The following is a 25,041-nucleotide window of genomic DNA, read 5'->3' as shown; positions in this document are numbered from 1 at the left end:
GCAAGCCAATCTGATCATTTGCTGGAATTTTTCATGAGAAAGATATAATTGATTGACCTGTAAGTGTCTGACTGAGGAGAGCTGCATGTCATCCAGAGGCATACCAAATGAAAGGTTCAGCCAAAGTGGAGTGTGATCAGATAGTTGTTGAGAATAGTCAGTCCACATTTGACATGTATAATCATCATATTGCTGAGCGTGAATGAGATACCATCTATCAAGCCTGGCCCAATATTTTGTAAAAGCATTATGATGATATGTAAATCCCAAAACTGAAGGGTGAGTTGCTGTCCATAAATCTGCGGTACGAAGTGAGGAAGTCATATGTTCCCATTGCTGAATTTCAGAGAGCAGCATATGGGATTTGTGTGTGGTATTGTCCTTTCAGTGAGGAGAATTATTGAAGTCACCACAAAGTAGAGCATGTGTGGACCAAGGATATTGCTTTATGGAGTCCCACATTTGAGCTCTAGAAGCTGAAGTTTGAGAGGCATACAAGGAACCTATTTCAAAAATTTCTCTGTTGATCATACATTGGATAATCATCCATCGGCCATAAAGATCATTATATGCTACCCATGGCTGCAAATCATGTCTAGCTAGAATGCTGGCTAGAATACACAGCCCAGAGAATTGATCAGATCCTGCATAAAATATATCATATCCTGAAAAGAACCCATGCTGGCCAGTAAAAGAATGCTGATTATGCTCTTGCAGACACACAACATCTGGATGAGTTTTATTTATATAGTGCCAAAGGAGCCTCCATTTATTCGGGTTTCAAAGGCCCTGTATATTATAAGAAATGCATTTGAGAGAAGCACGCATGAAAATATGTACAAGAAATGAGCAGTCCTCAAAAAGAAAGGGAGGCATCAGGCCTCTGCCATTGCCTCAGGGTCTTGCTGACCCTCAGAATCCAATTCCCTGACTAAATCATCTTCTTCACAAAGCGGAATACCCTTCTTGACTGCATTATCCCATGCCTTTGAGATAGGGCTGTCCGAAGAGGTAGAAGGTTGACCAGGAAAAGGAGCAGAAGCATCCCAATTACGAGATTGAAGAGGTCTTTGTTTGAGAGGCACTGTCTTCTTTGCAGTCTGCCAACCCTCGTGAGAAGATGAATTATTTTCCACTAGCTTGCTATTTCCTTTTTCCTTGTTTTGAGCTGAATTGGCTTGGCTCCCTAACTGAAGGCTTTGCTCCTTTGGCTTCAATCTTTTCCACATGTCTTCTGACCTCCTTTATTAGATGGCAGAGGAATGGCAGTTGGAGGAGGTGGATGAAGAATAGAGGGACACTCAGAAGCTAGGTGCCCAAACTTGTGACAAGAGAAACAAGCTCCAGCAAAAATACCCCATTTCAAAGTGAAATATTTCTTTTCCAAATTAACACCCTCAATCTCAACTGCAATAGAAGGAGGGGTTGGTCTATCAGTATCCCATAAGATGCAAAAACGATTTTTATTACGTGTAGGACGAGGGGGACAGATCACTTGTCCCAATGTCATCGTTAAGCCAGGAAGCTCTGTTCTCATGTAATCTAAAAAATCAACCACTTCAACCCATACAAGGCAGAAGCTTGATGAGATTCTGATAGTCCTTATTAGGAGACCAAGGCATGATGTGCACCATTTGACGACCAAAAAATAAAGGGGACATTTCCAGCATCTTTTGTTTTATCAAGGCATCCAAGAGATGAACTTCATAAAATCTTCGGGAGGCAAAATAGACTCCTTCGACATAGCATCCACCTAGGAGGGAATTCACCCATTGTCCCACATCATTAGCCGAGGGTATTTTGCCTGGGAAAAAGATGATGACTGCACTTTGAGAGAGCTTCTTCAGAGGATGCACAAGAGAAGGCAACTTCATTTTGTAAGTGAGTTCCGGAGCAGGTAGTATCCATTCTCTTCTACTTTGTTGAAATTCCTCATTCAGCATGTCAAACACATAGGAAGCATCTTCAGATGAAGGAGCTATGGGGGGCACAGTTTCCCTTGAATGTCTTTAAGGTTCTAGAGAGAGTGCTCTCTTGACATAATGCTTACTGGTTTCTGCCATTGAAGCTGTTGCGACAGAAGGCTTGCTAGAATACTGCTTTACACACAAGAGGACACAGGAACCTGTAGCGATAGAAAACTTGCAGGGATATTGCCTTTCACACAGCTAGCTAATCGAACGCACTGGAAGGGTGGATAGGAACTGAGAGGAAACCCGTAGCAAGGCGCTTGGTGGCTTGAGAGGGACGACAGGATGGCGAAACAGTGACGAATTTTCAACAAGCAGAGGTAAGGACTGCGAATAGGCTGGAACGTGGAGCAGATCGTCTTGCTCACAGACACAGAAACGAAGAGCTAGAGGGAACGGACACACACAAATGGGGAGCTGCAGGAGGCTGGAACGAAGTGGAAAAGAGACCAGACGGAGCTCTAGAAAGGTGGTGGGTAACAGTGAGTAGGCGCAGGAGGAAGAACGGACCATAGGCAGCAGTAGGGACAGGTCGGGATCATCAGCAGGGCCGGCTGAGGGCTGGAATCGCCATAGCTAGAGCCACACACACCACCACCACACACACACACACATTTTTTTTTTTTTGGGGTGAAATCATTGATTGATTATATTATATGAGTAGTAACCTCAAAGAAAGGTTCTACAATTACATCAACTGAAAATTTCAGTATATGCCAAAAAGACCTCATGATCTATGCAGCGAGTCTGCAAGCAATCAAAGAAAGATTGCTGCAGAGAACGCCTAAAAAAGCCAAACAGAAAGAAAGTAGGATCACCAAAGACTTTACAATTGCTATATGTCCATAAAGTCCATAGTGCCCAATAGCGAACCCAAACGAAGAAAATATGAAACTCCGGTCTGGATGGATGAAACCCAAATAGCCAGAAGAACTTCCCAAACAGAACAGATGGGAATCTCGCTCGCAGGTGCTGTCGAAGCAGATCAAAAAACTCATGAGAGCATGGACAATGCCAAAACAAGTGAGGCACAGTCTCCGAAGAAGCAGAACATCTATGGCAAAGTGCGGGAGCAATGTGTCGATGAGCTAATAGCTGTCCAGATCGAAACACTCCCAAAAGAACTCGCCAAAAGAAAACCTGTTGCCGAAGCGGTACTTTATAGGCCCAAAGTTGCTGTAATCTTTTTCTCCACCACTTGGCTGGGCGATGCATTCGCCAAACAGAATCACCTCTCTCTAAAACCCAAGGTTGAGGCAAAAGGATTTTATACAATGCAGGTACAGTAATATGAGATAGCCTCAAAGGACGAGAAGAGGACCCTGGAGAAGTCAAAGTCCAATCTTCCAGTCGGTCTTGGAGTTCCAAAGGAGGAATCGGAACAAAGAGTGAATGCATAGAAGTAATTTGTCGCCACAAAGGACGATAATGAGAGCCCAATCCATATGTAGTGGCTGCTAGAGAAAAGGGAAGCACAGTACCAGCATCATCTATAACATCAGCAACCGAGGTGATGCCTTTAAACAAGACAAAGTAGGAACCTCGAGGTTCTTGTAAAGCCAAGGGAGGCTGAAAGACTTTCGACCAGTGAATGCTTTCAGCTCTCAAAGAATTCCCAAGCAAAGATTGCCGTTCATTCCATTCCAGAAGAGAAAGAGCATGCTTCCAGTCAAGAAGCAAGCGGGAGACAAAAGGGCATCCAGGCAAAGTGCCATCACTGCAGCCAAAAAAGAAATCCCAGTGATCGAGTTGCCAATGACCAAACGCAGAAATACTGATATGAGTGACCAGAGTCCTAATCATAAGAGCCCAAGGCTGATCACCTTGCAGAAATTGCAGCAACATTTTCCCCCTGTGGGCAAGAATATGCACATGAATATCCGTGATGTTCAATCCACCATGCATCTTGGGAGAACAAATGTGATGCATTGAAAGCAACTTGAGACTTTTTCTACCATGTTTGGATCGCCAGAAGAGTTCCATAAAGACAGACATGAAAGATGTAAGATCTACCTTAGTGAACATGATCAATGACAAGTAAAATTGAATATATGCCACAAGGATGGACTGCACTATTCGAAGACGAACCTGCAAAGACCAGGTTGCCAGTTTCCAATACTCAAGCTTTTTCCGAAGCTTAGCCAAAACCCAATCAGTTTGTTGTCGGCGAGTGAGTTCCCACCCCAAAGGGTAACCAAGATGACGAACAAACTGAGTGGGTGGAATGATATCCCCGGGCCATAATAGACTATGCCAGTCTTTGGAATGCAAAGGGAGCAGCTTAGACTTCTAAAAATTAACATGAAGACCAGCTGCCAAACCATAAATAGAGAGGGCCTGCATCAAAGCACCAAGATCATGGGGCGTATTCTTCGGGGTAAAGAAAGAATCATCAGCATAAGCTTGAGCAACCATGTTGCGATTAGCATCCAATTCCAAGCCATGAAGTGATCCTGTAGCCACAAGATGATCAATATATTGCAGCATAGGATGAGTAGCAATGGCATACAGTAAAGCACTGAGAGGGCATCCCTGGTGGACCGAACAACGAAGAGTCCGCTCATCAGAGATATCCCCAGAGATAATGCAAGCCGCATTGCTATCTCTGTAAAGCCAGTAAATAACCTGCTGCATTTTTTGTCCAAACCCCAAAGCTCGCATAGTTTGCGAAATGAAATCCCATTGAACTGTGTCAAAGGCTTTTACAATATCTACTTGCAAGAGTAGAACATCCTACTGCGTGTATTTGGCATATTCAATCCCAATATAAGCATTGGCAATGTTATCTGTGATATGGCGACGTGGAACAAAGCCATATTGGGAGGGATGCAACCCATCATGCAAATAACCTTTAATCCGATCAACCACCATTTTGGCAATGATCTTGTAAATGGCTGGCATGAGTGTGATTGGCCTCCAATCACCCAGTGAATCACATAGCTGCTTTTTTGGAATCAGCTTGAGAAGACCCGTTTTCCATGACAAAGGCATCTGCTGATTTTGCCATGCTGTATTTACCATTTGCAGCAAGGTGAATTTAAGAAGATCCCAGAATGCAAGAAAAAATTCAACAGTGAGACCATCCCATCCTGGAGATTTCCATCTGCCACACGATCTCAGTGCATCAGACAATTCCCTTTCAGTGAAGGAATGTTCAAGTTCCAAAGCCTGAGCATCAGACAGAATTGGATGAACATGCTGCAAAAGAAGCTGACGTGCAGACACGACCCGAGGAGAAAGAGTATCCAGATGCCCAAAATGAGTGGAGAAGTGCTGCACACATAAAACAGCAAGCTCTGAACGAGATGTTGACCAAGAACCATCAGGCATTTGGATCCGACAAATATTGGCAGCCTGTCTTTTGTAGTGTAAACTCTTAAAAAATTGCTTGGAAAAGCAGCCTTTATCCAAAAATGCCCGTTGTCTGGATCGAGTTTCCCATTTAGCAAGCTTTCTGCGATCATTAGATTGAAGAGAGAATTGAACCTGTCATAAGAGCATGCTTTCCTCTGAAGACAAAGGGCGAAGATGAGCAAGCCCAGTCAAACTCTGACATGTAAATTTGGCATGTGCCATAGTCTCCCTTGTGGCTTGCATATAGGATTTGCCATAATCTCGAATTACATCCGAGCAACAAAAGCCTGCCAAGCATAATCCAAACCAATGCGTATCTGACGAGAGAGAGGCTGAATAGCATCAGAGACCAAGGCTTTAAAGTCAGCATGCTCCAGATAACTATTATTAATCAGCAAAAGCCTTCGGCAAGGCAATCTGTCAGTGGGAAATTCATGTAAGGAAAGCCTCAACCAAAGAGAAGCATGATCCGAATGTGTGAAAGCATGATCAACCCAAATTTGACAAGTAAAGGCATCACAATGTTGTGGATCAATCTGATACCATCTGTCCAAGCGTGCCCGATAAGAAGATTGAGCATTATGCTGAAAGGTATAACCCGGAAGCATGGGCTGTAATTCCTTCCAGAGAGATCAACCAGGTGCAACTGAAGCAAAAAATCAGACCATGCTTGTGTTTCAGAAGCCAACATATGAGTGTGGCCTGAGGTGTTGTCACCCAATTAAGGGGCATTATTAAAGTCACCACAAATGAAGGCATGTTGTCGCCATGGATAAGTATGCATGGCAGCCCAGATCAAAGCTCTATCACGAGAAGACTAGGGGGCATAAACCGATGCAAATTCAAAAATTTCCCCTTGAACAAGGCATTGAACAATAATCCATCTACCATGGCGATCATTGAGAGCCACAATAGGTTGAAGGTCGTGCTTTACCAAAAAAGCCACACCAGAAAAGGAGTGCTCTCCAGCATAGAAGATATCATAACCAGCAAAATGGCCTATTTGACCAGCATACATATGCTGATTATGCTTTTGCAAAGCAATTATATCAGGCTGCAATTGCCTGATATACAGCCAGACCAATTTCCATTTGCGACCATCACACATTCCCTGTACATTGAGAGTAACACACTTCAGCTGATCAAGCATATTTACAGTTATGGGACAGGTATGTACAGCAACTAACGGGCTGTCTACGTCTGCATTTCCACCTCAATGTCCGGGCCTCTGCCCTGGGATGAAGCATCAGCCTGAGGAGAGGACAAAAGTGCAGCAACTTCTTCTTCAGGAAACAAGGTCCGATTTGCAGTCACAGCAGCCCAGGTCAAGCCAACACCAGAGTTTTCAGCAGGTGTTTTCCCATGAGAGGATGCACCACTCCAAGTCCGAGAAGGCAAAGGTCGCCTGGGGGAGATCACTTTGCGAGGAGTTTGCCATCCATCAGTCAAAATTTTTTCCCCCTTCCCCTGAGGTGGAGAGGACAAAGGCACAAGAAAAGAAGCATTACCATGTGAGACAGCCGGGGCTTTGCCTTTGTCTTGAATAGAGAAAAATTGTTTGACCCCTTTGTTTTTTACCACAGAAGAGGCATTTGCATTCTTATTCATAGGCTGAACCATTTCAGCTTGCACTAGCATCCATGGAGCTCGGGAAGGGCATTGTGAAGCCATGTGCCCAAATTGCTTGCATTCAAAGCAAGCACCTGCAAACAGCCCCCACTTGAGCTTGTAAAAGGCACTCCCCATGGAAACATTATTCACAGTGACCGAATATGAAGCTGGAGTGGGATGATCTGTATCCCACAAAATGCAAAAGCGATTCAAATTTCCATTGGGTCGTGGTGGACATACCACCTTACCGAGCGAAGCTGCAATTTTAGGTAGAAGAGAAGACAAGCATTGAGGAAAATCGACTACTTCTACCCAAACAGGGCAACGATGCCGAACCAATGCCTGGTAATCCCGGGTGGGAGACCATGGTAGAACATGCACCCTCTGCTGGCCATAGAAAAGAGGAGAGTGCTCCAACAAAACCTGACGGTGCTCCTCATCAGCCATGATGATCTCAAAAAAGCCCCTCGCTGATAATGAACTTTTTTTACATAAGAACCACCCAAGGTTCGAGTTAACCAATTCCCAACATCTGCAGCAGCAGGCATCCGTCCTGGGAAGAAAATTATAATGGCATGCTTTGCATACTCCTTAACTGGATCAAATATATCATCCACTTCCACCATAATGCCAGTGGTGGCAAGTGGATTTTTCCAACCTTTACGGGTGTCTTCAAACCCTTCATGCATAACCTCATAAACAAGCTGAGCCTCAGCACAGTCATGAAGGGAATCATCTGAATCCATCACTTGTTTTTGTTTCTTGTTGGAAAACGACTTGTCTTTGTGAAAGGTTTTCTCATAGGAATAATCCGCCATTCGAGTTAAGAAAAAAACTTGGAACCAGCAATGCTTTACAAGGAGGAAAGCATAGCAGGTACAAAACTGTACGGTGTTTTCCTGGCTGTACGGAAGAAATCGTACGGATTTTGGACAGCAAGATTTTGTTTTTATTTTTATTTTTTTCTGCCAGGCAAACTGTACGAACGTTCCCAACTGTACAGACTGTACGGACAAATTGTACGGAATTTTCTGGCTGTACGGACAAAATCGTACGGATTTTCTCATTGTACGGATTTTCGGGAAAAAAAAAATTCCCTCTGGCAAGCAAACTGTACGGACTATACGGATTTTTCTGACTGTACGGATGAAATCGAACGGATTTTTGACAATACGAATTTTTTTTTTTTTCTCAGATTTTCTGACAGAGCGTACGGGACAGAAAACGGACGTCAAAAGGAACCTCGAGGGTGTCAAAACGAGGGAGAAACAAGCAGCTGTAGCGTGGGAGCACGAGGGCTAGCTACACACACACACACCCACTTTTTTTTTTGGTAATATCCAGTGCATATATTTATATGATCATAAATTTACATGATGGGAGATCTCCAAAATGGAGAGCATCCCAAAGTTCAGAAGCATAAAAAGAAAAGCTGTATGCAAGAAGCATCCATATTACCCTCATGGCAGGCATCATATAAGGATTGCCGCAATGAGGCTCGGAAAGATTCATATGACTTGTGAATCAGTATGCCAAATTATGCTCACTCTAGATTTGTCCAAAGAGCCCAATATCGCACCCAAGAGAGAAATAGTGAGTATTGAGACAAAGACTTCATAAATCTGCCAAAGAGCCAGAAATGTTTCCCAAATCTGTGACTCGGGAAGCGGATGCGAAGATAATCTGAAATTCTCCTGAGGAGGATCTTAGTACACGGGCAGTGCCAAAGCATATGAATAACAGTCTCTGAAGGGGCCTGACATCTTAAACATGTGGATGGTGCAATGCGACGTTTAGCAAGTGTGACCCCCACTGACAATGTACCGGTCATACATCTCCAAAGAAAAAGTCTTTGTTTCAATGGCATTTTACACTTCCATAGTATCCTGAGATTCTTCCGCCACCATGAGAGGGGCTTCCTTATATGCCACAGAGAATCAGCATATTGCTGAATCCATGGAGCAGGCTGAAGAAGCCTATAGGCTTTGATGGAGGTTAAGGCAGGAAGAGGAACAGGATGAGTGCACGTAGCAGAGGGTTGCAATTGCCAATCCATAAGCCTGTCGGTGTCAGCCACAGGAGGAACAGGTAGAAAAGGATGTAATAAATCAGTAATTTTCTTCCATATAGACCTATGATGCATTCCCAATGCATAGGAAGCAGTGGCCTGAGGAAAAGATAAGACATATCCCTTCCTGTATGTATCTAATGCCCAATTTCATGAGATTGTAGGCCCGAACACGTTCCTGTAAAGCTAGCGGAATTGCAAAAATGGCACTCCAGTGAATACTTTCTTTCCTCATTGAGTTTGTCCCCGAGCAATTATCAGGAGCCCATTTGACCTTAGAAAGTACTTGTTTCCAGTCAAGTATCAGAGCAGTAGAGAAAGGACAGCTAGGTATCTTTCCTACAAATCTGCCAATGACAACCTCCCAATCATCAGTAGTCCAATGACGATAAGCACAAGTCCTCATGTTGACACACATGGATGCTAGCATACAAGTCCATGGCTGTTGTTGGCCGAAAAAAGTATGCAGCATAGTCGCCTTCCTTGCAAGCACATGATATCTTATATTGAGGACATTAAGTCCACCATGCATCCTAGGAGAGCACACCATTTCTATCTTCATCAGTCTCAATGCTTTCACAGCAGTTTTTGTCCTCCATAACATCTCCATAGCTTGATACATAAAGGCTGAAATATCCCTGGAGGACCAATGTATCAAAGGCAAATAGAACTGGACATAGGACATTACAATGGACTGTACTATTCTAAGCCTGACATGAAGAGGCCAAGTAGAAATCTTCCAGTATTCCAGTTTGTGTTGAAGCCTTTGGAAGATCCATTTTAGCTGCTGCTTCCTGGTGATATGCCATCCTATGGGATATCCCAAATGCCTGACTACATCTTTGGAATGCACCACCTGACCTGGCCAAAGAATAGAATGCCAATCACATTGTGTCAGGGGAAGTAATTTAGATTTGTCAAAATTGACATGCAATCCTGCTGCCAAACCATACAATGAAAGAGTGGTCATAAGCATGTGTACTTCCTGGGGAGAATTCTGTGGGATAAAGAAGGAATCATCAGCATATGCTTGTGCCAAAAAAGATGCAGCCCCAAGGATTTGAAGACCAGTCATCTGTCCTGTGTTTGTAAGATGATCAAGATACATCAAAAGGGGATGTGTCGCAATGGCATAGAAGAGAGCACTAAGAGGGCAGCCCTGTCTAACTGATCGACCCAATGTCCATGACCGAGACAGATGGCCCCCAAGAATGCACTGAGAAGTAGAGTCAGAGTAAAGCCAGTAAACTGCATTTGCTATCTTGGGACCAAAGCCTAACTTTGTCATGATTTGAGAGATAAAATCCCATTGAACAGTATCAAATGCCTTAGCAATATCCACCTGCAATATAAGGACATCTTGATGCAAATACTTAGCATATTCAATTGCAGTCAAGGCATTGGAAATATTATCATGGATTTGTCTTCGCGGCACAAATCCATATTGATGAGGATGAAGTCCCCCATCCAGTATCCTGTGAAGCCTATGCACAATCATTTTGGTAATAAGTTTGTAAACTACAGGCATCAAATAATAGGCCTCTAATCTGACATATGGTCACACAGATGTTTTTTGGGCACAAGTTTGACTATGCCATGCTTCCAAGAGTGCGGTAACTGATTTTCTTGCCAGGCAACATTGATCATTTGCAAGAGGACATCTTTCAAATCATCCCAAAAAGAAATATAAAATTCCACCATAAGGCCATCCTAGCCAGGGGACTTGCACCCACATACTTTTTTTGTGAAACCAGTATCTATATTATTAACATGAAATCAATGTACATGACATTAGACTCCAAAAGAGAGCCTAATGGAAGAACTCAAAAACAGTCAGAAAACACTTCAAGGCTAGTAGCATCCAAGTCCCTCGCAGCATAACTGTCATATAAAGCTTGCTTGACGGACATTCTGAAGAAAACATATGCCTGAGGAAACTGTTGTCCCATCCTAGAATGCAATCTCTGTGTCCAAATAGTCCATAGAACCCAAAAACGAGCCCAGTGAAAGAAAAGGAGAAATGGAGACATCTGAGATGAGAAGCATCCAAACATCCAGAAGAGTTTCCCGAATCTGATAGAGGGGAACCGAAGCCACAGCAAATGAGAGACATGAGTGATCAATATCTGAGAGTGCGGGCAAGACCATAACAAATGGGGAACTGTCTCTCTGTGATGAGAGCAACGGGGGCAGGAAGGGGAAGCAATGCGACGTGCTGCCAATTTTACCCCAATGGAAAAGGCTCCCACTATACATCTCCAAAAAAAAAGCCTCTGTTTCAATGGCAATTTAGCTTTCCAAATTTTTTTGAGTTGTGATTGCCACCAAGATAGAGGCTTATCCAAATTCCAAATAGTGTTGGCATGCTTATCAATCCATGGCGGTGGAAGAAGAAATCTGTAAACCATCGAGGAGGCTAGATTATGCATTGAAAGTGAACAGGTAGCAGGAGATAAGGCAGTCAGATTCCAATCCAGTAATCTGTCTTATACAAGCAGTGGAGGAACGGGAACAAATGGTTGCAACATAGTTGTAAGTATTCTCCAAATGGGCCTATGATGCAGACCCAAGGGAAATGTCCTGCAAGCTTGTGGAAATGAAAGCACATAACCGTGTTGATCCACAACATCTCCGACAAATCTTATGCCCAATTTCATAAGATTATATGCTTTAATAGGAGCCTGTAAGGCAAGAGGCGAGTCAAACACCTTGCTCCAATGGATGCTTTCCAAGCGAAGAGAATTACCATGATGGGAGGAAGCACCTGACCATTTAGCGTAGATTCTCTTCCAATCATGAATAAAAGCAGTAGAAACAGGACAACCAGGAATTTTCCCCTGAAATGTGGTCATGACTGCTTCCCAGTGATCTGTAATCCAATGCCCATATGCATGGGACGTCATGTTTGCACACATAGCTGCTAGCATAATAGCTCATGGCTGTTTTTGCTGTAAAAAATCAGCAATCATAGTGCTCTTTCTTGCCAACATATGAAACTGAAGATTGAGAATATTCAGTCCCCCACGAGTCTTAGGAGAACAAACAGACTGCATGGGAAGTAGTCGCAAAGCCTTTTTGTGAGATTTGCTTTTCCAAAATATCTCCATAGCCTGGGACATATAGGAAGCCAAATGCTTAAAAGACCAGGGAAGAAGAGGCAGATAAAATTGCACATATGCCATAATGAGAGACTGTACTATCCGAAGTCAAACATGTAGAGGCCAAGTGGACAAATGCCAGTATTCCAGCTTCTTGTTTATCTTTTGAAGCACCCATTTGAGCTGTTGTTGAGGGGTGATATTCCAGCCAATGGGATACCCTAAATGCCTCACAATAGTATGGGAAGAGATAATGTGGCCTGGCCAGAGAAGTGCGTGCCAATCAGCTTCTTTCAATGTTAGAAGATTTGATTTCTGAAAGTTAATATGCAGTCCAGCAGCTATGCCAAAATCGTTCAGAGTATGCATCAAATGAGAGAGATCATTTTGAGAATTCCTGGGCATGAAATATGAATCATCAGCATATGCCTGTGCAAGAAACGGCTGTGCCCCTGGAATTTGCAAGCCATGAAGCTGTCCTGTATCTGCAAGATGATCCATATGCAACAATAACGGATGAGTAGCAATGGCATACAGTAGCGAACTAAGAGGGCAACCCTGTCTCACTGAGCGGGTCATAGTCCATGTTTTTGACAACCCACCACCAAGCAAACACTGCGCAGTGGCATGCGAATAGAGCCAGTAGATAATATGGACCAGCCGAGGGCCAAATCCCAATTTATGCATAGTCTGAGAAATAAAATCCCAATGGACAGTATCAAATGCTTTCGCAATGTCCACTTGCAGAATGAGAACATCTTGTTTAGAATATTTGGCATACTCAATTGCAAGCAAAGCATTGGAGATATTGTCAGTAATCTGTCTTCTGGGAACAAACCCATACTGCCTGGGATGAAGTCCTGCTTGCAAGATAAATCGAATCCTGAGGACAATCATTTTGCCAATGAGTTTGCAAATGACTGGCATAAGAGATATGGGCCGCCAATCAGCCATTGTCTCACACAATCTTTTTTTGGGGATCAATTTGACAAGACCATGTTTCCAAGAAGGAGGAAGAGATTGTTATGCCCAAGCATGACTGATCATAAGAAGCAGCGTGTTCTTGAGATCACCCCAAAATGCACGGAAAAATTCAACAGTCAATCCATCCCAACCAGGAGAGCTGCCTTTACGTAAATGACTCAAAGCATCATCCAGTTCATTAAGCATGAAGGGCTGCTCCAATTCATGATCCTGTTCCGGAGACAATATAGGCTGAACATGCATAAGAAATTGAGACCTAGCTGCATTCACTTGCATTGAAATATCAGGCTGAGGAGAAAAGAGATGCTGGAAATGACTAGAACATTGCAATTCCAATTCTGATTTGGAGGTAGTCCAGGTGCCATCATCTTGCTTGATCCTGCAAATATCCTCCTTTCGCCTATCCGCATGCAGGCTTTTGAAGAAGGCTTTGGAGGAGCAGCCCTTATCCAAAAGGGGTTTCATGCGAGCTCGGATTTGCCACTTCTTTAATTTGCAAAGATCGTTTTGATGGATGATATGAACCGCATAAGCACAAGAATCCTGTTCAGAGGAGGTGAGCTGCCTATAAGAGCTGATTAAATCCATTTGTTGCTTGTGAGATTGAGCCCATTTCAGCTTAAGCCTGAGGTCTCCCATGTAACTCCGTCCATAATCTTAAATGACAGCCTGCAAACGATGGGCAAGACTGATCCAAGCGAAATCCATGTCCTCCTGAGCATGTAAGAGGAGGGGGCGGACAGCCACTCTCACCATGTTCTGAAATTGTTGATGAAGCAAATAAGCACTATTAACATGGAGTAGGCGACGACCAAAAAAAGGCATATCATCTGTCAAACGTGCTATATATAATGTCAAGCATACTAGAAAGTGATCAGATAACAAAAGGGAATGACCAACCCATAGTGCACATGTGAAACTAGCATACTGCTGAGCATGCAACAAATACCATCTATCAAGTCGAGCCCAATAGTGAGTAAAGGCATTGTGACGGTATGTATAGCCCATATCTCTATCCCTTGTTGAGAGCCATAAATCTTCTGCATGCAAGAAAGAAAGCATATCCTCCCAATGTCGAAGCTCAGTCGGGATCATGTGAGAACGATGGGTGGTATTGTCTTGAATGGCAGGCGAGTTGTTGAAGTCTCCACACAAAAAGGCATTAGACAGCCATGGATATTGTTTGAGGGAGGCCCACATTCGAGCTCTTGTCGCAGAAGTTTGAGAGGCATAGACAGATGCTATTTCATAAAGAGCAGCATGATAGGTGCATCTGATCACCATCCAGCGACCCTGGGGTTCATTGTAAGCAACCGTGGGCTGCATATCATGTTTCACCAGCATGCATACCCCCGAAAAGTGCATTGTACCAGCATAAAATATGTCATAACCAGCGAAGTGGCCTTGCTGGCCAGCCAAGAAGTGTTGCTTGTGTTCCTGCAAAGAAATTACATCGGGATGCATTCTATGTAGATAATGCCAAAAAAGTCTCCACTTATTGACATTACAAAGACCTTGAACATTGTATGTAATACAAGTGATTGAAGTAGACATAGAAGATATGTACAGCCGAACCAAAAAGCATAGTAAAGTAGAAGTTGTCAGGCCTCAACCATGACATCAAGGTCCACCTGGCCTCCTGGATCAGTAGCTCTATAATCCTCATCATTATCACATACAGGGATGCCCTTCTTGAGCACATCAACCCACAGTTGAGAGGTGAGGCTATCAGCAAGGGTAGAGGCCTGACCAGGGGTGGAAGTAGAGGCATCCCAATGGCGAGATTGTAACGGTCGTGGCTTGAGCGCAAATACCTTTTTGGGTTGCTACCAGGCACCTTGGGGAGAGGCAGGAGATTCTGAAATTTTGCCCTTTCCCTTATCCTTTTGCTTGGCTGAAACCTGAACCACATTTTCTTTGGAAGGGACAGATTTAGATGCCACATCACCCAATTTGCTAGGCATAGCCTTAGGCCCCGGACCATAAGTTGGAGGGGAAGTATTTTCTGGAGCAATAGCTGTAGGTGGGAGTTGATGCAAGACTGCAGGGCATTGTGAGGCTAGGTGGCCAAACTTATGACATGTGAAGCAAGCACCTGCAAATACTCCCCATTTCAAATCAAAATATTTTTCGCCCAAGGGAACATCCTCCACCTCTACCGCAATGGAAGGAGGGGTTGGGTGATCTGTATCCCAAAGAACACAAAACCGATTTCGATTACCCGAAGGACGGGGTGGGCATACAACTTGCCCCAAAGTAGCTGCCAGACTTGGTAACTCAGCCCTCATATAATCCGAAAAATCCACTACCTCAACCCATACAGGGCAGTGATGACGAATGAGACCGTGATAATCCTTATTTGGCGACCATGGCATGACATGCACCATTTGTCTGCCATAGAATAGAGGGGACATCTCCAATATCTGCTGACGATATGAGGCATCCAAAAATACACACACACACACACACACATTTTTTTTTTGGGTGAAAACTTTGAATGCTTTATATTACAAGATAGCTATCCCAAAACTGGGAAGCTGAAAAAGTACATAAAGGGAAAATCTCTGTATAGGACAAATATACATCTAGTCTATGTAGTGAGTTTGCAGACAATAAAAGAGCGATTGCTGCAAAGAACGAGGAAAGAAAACAAAAGTGAAAAAAAGAGGATCACCAAAGACTTTGTGGTTTCTATCTTTCCAGAGAGTCCACAGTGCCTAGTAGCGAACCCAAGTAAAGAACAACTCAAAATCCGGCTGTTGAGGATATATCCCAAAAAGCCAAAAAAGCTTTTCAAAAGAAGCTTGAGGAAATCTCAGTCGCAATCTCTGCCAAAGGATGCCCAAGAACACCCGTGTCTCGGGGCAGTGCCAAAAAATATGAGACACAAACTCCCTCTGCATGATAGAAGCTGTCCAGACGAAAAAAAACCCCAATAGAACACACCAAAAAAAGACCTGTTGTCGAAGAGAGTCCTCGGAGTGCCAAATTTGTTTCAATCTTTTCCTCCACCATTTGACTGGATGATGTAAAGACCAAATCTGATTAGCCGTATCTGATGCCCAAGGTGGAGACAACAGAACTTTATATAAAGATGATACTGTAATATGAGACAACTTCAAAGAACGAATGGATGAGTGTTCTGGAAGAAGAGTCCAATCCTGAAGCCTGTCTTGAAGTTCTAAAGGCGGTACTGGCTGAAAAGGCTGAAGCATTCGAGTAATGGCCTGCCATACACCATGATAATGTATTCCTAGATCATTTTTTCCACCAGCCAAAGGAAAGGATAGAAGAGTGCCATCATCATGAATGACATTTGCCACAAATGGGCTTCTATAAAGCCAACGGTGGGGAGAAAGGCCATGACCAGTGGATGCTCTCAGCTCTCAAAGATTTACCCTGCAAAGAGTCACGGCTATGCCAAGCCAAATGCGAGAGAATATGTTTACAATCCAAAAACATTTGAGAAACGAAAGGGCAACCTTTAACCTTGCCTTCAATTCTACCCAACAGAAAATCCCACTGAGTAGGTTGCCAATAGCCAAAAGCAGGAGTAGTAATTTGAAGAAGCAAGAAGCGCATCATAGCAGCCCAAGGATGATCACCATGTAGGAGCTCTAGCATCATTTTTCCTTTAAAAGTCAACACACTTTTTTTTTTTTTAAATCACACATGCACACTTTTTTTTTTTTTTGGTTAAAACTTTTTTGGAGTATATTACAAAGTAACTACCCAAAATGGGATATGTCAACATACATAAGTCCCAAACGAGATAGTTGGAAAAATACATCAACAGAAAATACACTCTTTTTTTTTTTTGGGTGAAAACTTTGATTGATTATATTACAAGAATAGTCACCTCAGAAAAGAGGTGCTAGAAAATACATCAATTGAAGATCTCAGTATAAGCCAAATATACATCCTGATCTATCTGGCGAGTCTACAAGCAATCAAAGAAAGATTGCTGCTGAGAATGCTTAAAGAAAGCAAATAAAGAAAAATTGAGATCACTAAAGACTTTACAATTGCGGTCTGTCCATAAAGTCCAAAGTGCCCAATAGTGAGTCCAAACAAAGAAAAGATGAAACTCCGGTCGCTGTGGTGGATGAAAGACAAAGAGCTTGAAAAATGTCCCGAAGAGAAGAGTTGGGAATCTTGCTCGTAGCCGCTGTCAAAGAGAATCCAAAAACTGCCGAGAAGACGGGCAATGCCAAAATAAATGAGGCACAGTCTCCTCAGAAGTCTGACACCGATGACATAAAGCAAGAGCAATGTACCTACAGGCCAACAATTGTCTAGATGGAAAAATTCCAAGAAGCACTCGCTATTAAAAAACATGTTGCCAAAGTGGACCTACCCAAAGTTCCCGCAGTCTTTTAGTCCACCACTTAGCTGGCCGATTCAATCGCCAGATAGAATTACCATTTTCTAAAACCCAGGGTTGAGGCAAAAGGATTTTGTATAATGCAAGCACAGTAATCTTATATTGCCTCAAAGGACCAGAAGAGGACCCAAGGGAAATCAGAGTCCAATCCTTTAATCGATCCTGGAGTTCCAAAGGGGGAATCGGGACCAAAGGTGAAAGCATACAATTGATTGTTGACACAAAGTACAGTAATGAGAACCCAAACCATACTGTGTGGCTGCCAAAGAAAAGGGAAGCATAAAGCCATCATCATGAATAACATCAGCAGCAATATTGATCCCTTTAAAAGAAATATATAAAGTAAGAACGGCGAGGCTCCTGTAAAGCAAGCGGAGGCTGTAAAACTTTTGATCAGTGAATGCTTTCAGCTCGCAAAGAATTACCCATCAGAGTCTGTCGACCATGCCATTCCAGGTGAGACAGAATATGCTTCCAGTCAAGAAGCAATTTGGAGACCATAGGGCAGCCATGCAAAATGCCATCAATGCACCCAAACAAGAAATTCCACTGAGTGGGTTGCCAATGACCAAAAGCAGGAGTACTAATATGTGTGAGAGAGCCCAGGGTTGATCACCTTTCAGAAATTGCAGCAACATTTTTCCCCTATGAGCAAGGATGTGCACCTGGATATTAGTGATATTCAAACCACCATGCATCTTAGGGGAACAAATTCGATGCACCGAAAGCAGTCTAGGACTTTTTCTACCATGTTTAGAATGCCAAAAGATCTCCATAATGACAGGCTTAAAGGAATCAAGCTCTGCCTTGGTGAACATGATCATAGGCAAATAGAATAGAATATATGCAGCAAGTATGGACTGCACTATTCGGAGGCAAACATTTAAAGGCCAGGTTGCCAATTTTCAATATTCAAGCTTTTTCCGGAGCTTGATTAGAACCCAATCAATTTGTTGTCGACCAGTAAGTCCCTAGCCCAAAGGATAACCAAGGTGACAAACCAACTTAGTAGGTGGGATGATCTCCCCTGGCCATAAGAGACTGTGCCAGTCATGAAGATGCAATGGGAGCAGCTTAGACTTTTGAAAGTTAACATGAAGGCCAGCTGCCAAACCATAAACTAAAAGAGCTTGCATCAAAGCCGAAAGATCAGGCGGAGTATTCCTTGGAGTAAAGAAAGAATCATCAGCATAAGCCTGAGCAATCATGCTGCGATTTTCATCCAGTTCCAAACCATGGAGAAAACCTGTAGCCACTAGATGATCAATGTATTGCAGCATAGGATGAGTGGCAATAGCATACAGTAAGGCACTAAGGGGACAGCCCTGACGAACCGAACTACGAAGAGTCCATTCTTTCGAGATGTCTCTAGAAAGACTACAAGCAGCATTGCTATCCCTGTAGAGCCAATAAATAACCTGATGCATTTTTATTCCAAAGCCCAAGGATCGCATTGTTTGCGAGATGAACTCCCATTGAATTGTATCAAAAGCTTTGGCAATGTCAATCTGCAAGGTTTTGTTACCATGTAATTTCTGAAAGAACTTTCTAAGATTTTGTTCAGCTCCTCAAAACTGTCAAAGCTGCTTGCTCTTGAGAAATATTCTTTTCTTATTCCGTACCATCTGTTTATATGTTTGTGTTTTGTCTTCTTTCTGTGCCGTGTCTGCTGTTTTCTAGGCTTTATTTGCATCTTTACAATCCTGGTCATATCAGTGATTACATGGTCTTCTATCTTCATTGTTCTCTTTTGATTCCTCCATCCATATGGGGTTTCTTCCCTCTGTTGTTATGATGCCTTACCTTGATCCTGTTCATGCATTAAAATCTATTGCAAGAATGATTGCATTATCTTTAAAGAATCTTTCTATATCCTCCCCTAAATGCATGAAAGGGCCTTCTCAAGATATATAGATATTATTTTTATAGATGGGTGATTGTGGGGGTGCAAAATAGCATACTGCCAATCTGATATTCCTTCCCTTGCCATTATTTCTATCCACATATATTGTTCATGTGGGTCTTCTTTTACAACTTTTGCTGTTTTTTCCCATGTCATTTGGATGTAGCATGCTTTACACCAAATCCTCCTCTTGCTATGTGTGTTTTTGCATTCCACAGTAATGTTTTAAAAAATCCTTGAATTTCTGGGGATGCATTTCCCTCATGCTCCCATGTTCCCAGAATTATAAGTATGTCCACCTCAGCTATTTCCTCTTCCAGTGTGCGATGACCTTATCCAAGGTCTGTTCTCCTACATTCCACACTTTCATCCTGAGGGTCTCAAATCCCGATGCTTGTTTCCCTCCCCCCTTATTTTTTTTTCTGTAATTACAGCCTTACCATCTTTCATGTATGCTCCTTTTTTGCTTTTATGATTATTTTCAAGCTCCTTGAGCTTGAGAGAGAGAGAGAGAGAGAAAGAAAGAAAGAAAGAAAGTGTATTATTGTCCACTAGAGGCCAAAATGGGCCCATGGGACATCAAGAACTCTGCATACAAGATAGCACAAAATCAACGTGCCCCAAAGAAGAGGCATCGTCGAATATCATCTAAGTGCTACGCAATATAATGCAAGTGAAAGTACATAATGTCAAATCTGAGCCTAAATACAGAGTAAACTAGATGCACGGAAACCGCCCCCGGATGCAAAATGGGGGGGATGAGCACAATATGCCAATGCAAAGATACAAGTCCAGGTGTCAATGAGTCTGAGAACCAAAATAATACTGGAAATCCTGTCCATCGACTCTGCCTCCTGCTATGAGAGTACAAATCTGGGCAAAGGTGAGGTGAGCGGCTGGTGGGGCGAGATCTCCATGAGTAAGTCTCCTCCGAAATGCTGCCATCATCCTGGATCGTCTGGAGATGAAGCGGCGAGTACGTCCCCTATGTAACAAGATCCTGCGGCGTCTACAAACCATCTCATATGTACATCCACATGGTGGAGGCATGTGTCCTGTGTGGGCTCTGCCGTCCTCGTGCTCCTCCTGGTCTCTGTCCTCTGGTCTGGCGTGTGCCTGAGCTCTATGAGGCTGGGCTCTATCACGCTCCGGTCTGTGCTCTCTGAGGTAGTCTCGCCGAAGCATAGTGGCCTCCCTGACATAAAGGGCTAGGCAATGCTGATCCTCGTAGTCCATCACTCGTGAGAGAGGTCCAAAGCCATCCGTGAAGAGACAGTGGAATCTACCTCTGATCTCATAATATAGCGGGCATCTACAAATGAAGTGCTCCTCTGACTCCACCTCTCCCATGGTGCAACAAGGGCAGATCCTGGTCTCTCGGCCTGGTCGCCGTCCATCCTCCATGCGTCGCATCCTACCAGCCTCTATCTCGAGCTGATGCGAAGAGACTCTAAGCTGGCCGAGGGCAATCCTCAGTGAGTGGGACATGTGGGTACCTGTATAGCCTGGTGGGATGACAAATCCATCCTCTGAGATCCGAAGGAAGTGGTCACGATATGTGGCCATCTTCACCAGAAGCTGCGTGGGATAAACCCAAGTGCGATACGTATGAAGCTGCAGCAAGTCTGCTCTCGTGAGAGAGAGGTAATTAATGCTTGTGGAATGTCAAAGAGGCCTATAGAACCAATTTCCAAATAAGAATTACATCATGAGAAAGACTCCTTTGGTAAGGGATCAAGAGGAATCTAGTGTTGAAACTAGAAATAGAAGTAGTATACTGCATGTGTGTCTCTGTCGTCATCCATGAGTAATATATGTTCCATGCAGGCATGGCTAGGGTCCCGCTGGGTGTTTTAGTGCCTCTAGAACATATTTGAGATCCATTACTCTCGCCTCCTACTCAAGCCTATGGGGCACACCTGTGGAGGCAACATGACTTTATGAGGTAACAATAAGGGTGCATCAAATGTAGCAGGAGCTTGTCGGGCCTATCCAGTCTCTGGTTGAAATCTTTCTGCTTGGGGCCATGCTGAGCATCAAGCCTCATGAACCTAAATTGTGGTTTGGTGACCTCGTGTAAATTCATTATGATTCATTATGATATCTCAACTGTCAACAATCCATGCCTTTTGAAACTCAGTTTTGGGTTCTATTCTTGGGTTCGGGCTTAACCAAGTGTGGCTGGGTTTGGAGCCCTCATTTAGCAGAGCAACTAGCCTTATATGATGTGTTATGTGCAACGTGTAATATCTGTACTTGTCGTGAGTGTCTCCCCCCCTATAACTCCAAAACTTAAACTACTATATAGCGTTTCCATCGAAAGATAGCCCGAAGAGAGCGATTTCCTCTCACCTCAAAGACCAGAGTTTGACCTCATCCATCCTTCTTGCATAACCTTTCCCTTTATCGTCTTTTACTTCTAGGAGCTGGCTTCCCAGCCTAGCAAGGAGCCTGTTTGTAGCATAATCTGCACCTTGTGAATGTATTTCACTGTCCTCTCCATTTCTTTGTGTGTGTGTGTGTGTGTGTGTGTTTTGAGTTTCACCCAAAAAAAACAAAAAAAGTGTGTGTGTATTTTGCATCTAGAGGCTTTTATGAGGTGCATTTATCAGATGCTTTGTGCAAGCAGAGGCTACTTGAGCTTTCTCCCCTCTTTTACGGGAAGCAGATGGTACATGCTATGCCCTGGTCCCCAAACAAGGATTATCAAAGTCTTATACGACATCATTGTCTTGTATGGGTTGAGGTTGTTAACTTCCCGGATTATATGCATGAAGAATTGCCTGGCCTGGCTGCTTCTTTGGGACAGGTCATTTGTCCTCCACGCCCTATGGGAAACTGTAACAGGTTCTGTATTCTTTGGGACACTGATACACCTACCCCTCCTTCTATTGCAGTGGAAGTTGAGGGAGTGCAATTGGGAAAAAAGTATTTTGAATTGAAATGGGGTGTGTTTGCAGGAGCTTGTTTTGCCTGCCACAAGTTTGGGCATCTAGCCTCTGAATGCCCAATGGTTCTACATCAACCCCCTCCCAATGCCTTGTCGCCCCAGACACGGGAAAAGAATGAGAATTTGCAAGCTAAGACAGCAAATAGAAATGGAGCAAAGAATGCCAAACCATTTAATCAGGTGCAATCACTTGCTGGAAAAGGAAAAGATAAAGAAAAAGAGAAGATGAAGGAATCTGCGGGAACTGATCAAGATGGTTTTCAACAGCCTAAGAAGGTGGTTGTATTGAAGCAACGCCCCTTTCAATCTCGTCAATGGGATGCTTCTTCTCCCTCACCAGGACAGGCTTCTACTTCAGCTCCTGTCCTTCAAAATTGGGTGGGGGTTTTGAAGAAGGGCATCCCCATATGTGATTCTGAAGAAGGGGAGAATGCTATTTCTTTCATGGATCATGAGGGAATGCAGCCCATGCAAGCAGAGGCTTTGCCTCTCTAACATCTTGTTCTATACTTATACTTTACTGTATATACCTCTTTCATGCATCAAACACTTAAGTGCTTTACATACAATGTACAGAGCCTCTGCAATGTCTCAAAGTGGAGGCTTTTATGGAATTATGTACATAAAATGCAGCCAGATATTGTTTGTTTGCAAGAGCATAATCAACACTCTAAGGTTGGTCATCATGATTATTTTGGCGGTTATGACATATACTATGCTGGTACCACTACCTACTCAGGTGTATGCATAATGGTTAGACATGAACTGGAGCCTCAGTTAGCCTTCAATGACAGCAGTGGCAGATGGATGGTCATACAATGTAATGTCAATGGTGATATTCTTGAGTTTGCATCAGTCTATGCCTCCCAGATATCTGCCATGAGGGCTTCTTTATGGGATTCTTTAAGCAAATATCCATGGAGATCTAATGCATTCATCTGTGGAGATTTTAATAATTCCCCTCTGCCAAGAGATAACACCACTTCAAGATCTCATATGCTATCATTGGAAAGGCAGAAATGGGATAGCATGTTTCTTTCTGTGCAGGCTGAAGATTTATGGCTGCTTCTCCAAGGATCAGTGCCTGGATATACTTTTCATCATAATGCACTTACTACATACTGGGCAAGGCTCGATAGATGGTATTTGTTTTACCCACAACAATATGCAGATTTTAGCCCTCATCTCCTCGTAGATTTCTCATTGGGCTTGTCAGATCATGCCCCATTATGAATGAATCTGCACCTTGGTATGCCACTGGATGATTTGCCACCCCTTTCCAGTAGATTATTGCATGTTAATCAGGCTTATTTCCGACATCGCTATTTCCAGCAAATGATCAGACTTGCCATTCATCCCTTGCCTTTGCATGCCCAGGAGGACATGGATTATGCTTGGGACAGCTTTGTCTCTCGTATACAGAATGTCATTAGGGAGTATGGAAATGGCATATGACTAAATGGAGGAATGAGGTTAAATGGGCAAAAAGGACAGCACAACAATTGACTGAATTTTCACATTTAAGGCCTCTCTCTGAATCAGAAAATGATTCCCTTTCAGATGCTCGGATTAAATTGACTGCTAATGATCAGAGGAAATTGCACAAATGGCAGATTAGAGCAAGAATGAAGCCCCTCATGGATAAGGGCTGCTCATCAAAAGCCTTTTTCCAGGGCCTGCATGCTACTCGAAAGAAAAACTCATGTCTAAGGGTAAGGAAGCTAGATGGCTCTTGGACGCACTCTTTCTCTGATCTCCAAGATGAATGCCAAAATTATTTCCAGAAATTGTTCTCTGCTCTTGGTTCCCCATCAAATCAAATGACTGATGCAAGGACTGAATTCCTCCAATATGTTTCTGAAATAGTGGAAATGGATGATGCTCTTACCTTGGAGAGACCTTTTACTGATACAGAACTTGATAATGCATTGTTCCACCTCAGCAAATACAAGTCCCGTGGTTGGGATGGCCTTACGGTGGAATTTTATATTTCTTTTTGGGATGATTTGAAAGATGTCCTCTTGCAAATGATCAATGTTGCCTGGTAAGAAAATCAGTTACTGCACTCTTGGAAACATGGCATAGTCAAACTTGTGCCCAAAAAACATCTGTGTGACCATATGTCAGATTGGAGGCCTATTACTTTGACGCCTGTAGTTTACAAACTCATTGCCAAAATGATTGTGTATAGGCTTCACGGGATACTGAATGCGGGCCTTCATCCTCATCAGTATGGGTTTGTGCCGCGAAGACAAATCCATCACAATATCTCCAATGCATTGACTGCAATTGAATATGCTAAGTACTCGCATCAAGATGTGCTCATATTGCAGGTAGATATTGCTAAGGCATTTGACACTGTTCAATGGGATTTTATCTCTCAAATCATGACAAAGTTGGGCTTTGGTCCAAAGATAGCAAATGCAGTTTACTAGCTTTATTCTGGCTCTACTTCTCAGTGCATTCTTGGGGGTCATCTATCTCGGTCATGGACATTGGGTAGATCAGTTAGACAGGGCTGCCCTCTTAGTGCACTCTTCTATGCCCTTGCGACCCATCCCCTCTTAATGTATCTTGATCATCTTACAAACACAGGACAGATGACTGGTCTTAAAATCCCTGGGACTGCATCTTTTTTGGCACAAGCATATGCTGATGATTCCTTCTTTATGCCACAGAATTCTCCCCGGGAAGTTCACATGCTTATGACCACTCTATC

General features: G+C 43.3%; 1 protein-coding gene across 2 annotated transcripts in view; it reads right to left on the bottom strand.

Annotated features, from left to right (window-relative positions):
• LOC147902762 (calmodulin-binding transcription activator 3-like) overlaps positions 1-25,041 on the bottom strand; it is a 158,371-nt gene that overhangs the window by 8,949 nt on the left and 124,381 nt on the right. The window lies entirely within an intron of this gene.

Source organism: Dipteris shenzhenensis, chromosome 4, assembly GCF_047967505.1.
Source record: "Dipteris shenzhenensis isolate YYH24624 ecotype China chromosome 4, Dip_SZ_1.0, whole genome shotgun sequence".
Taxonomy (NCBI): Eukaryota; Viridiplantae; Streptophyta; class Polypodiopsida; order Gleicheniales; family Dipteridaceae; genus Dipteris; species Dipteris shenzhenensis.
Note: the sequence above shows the minus strand (reverse complement) of the source record. Positions and strands in the feature narration are given on the sequence as shown.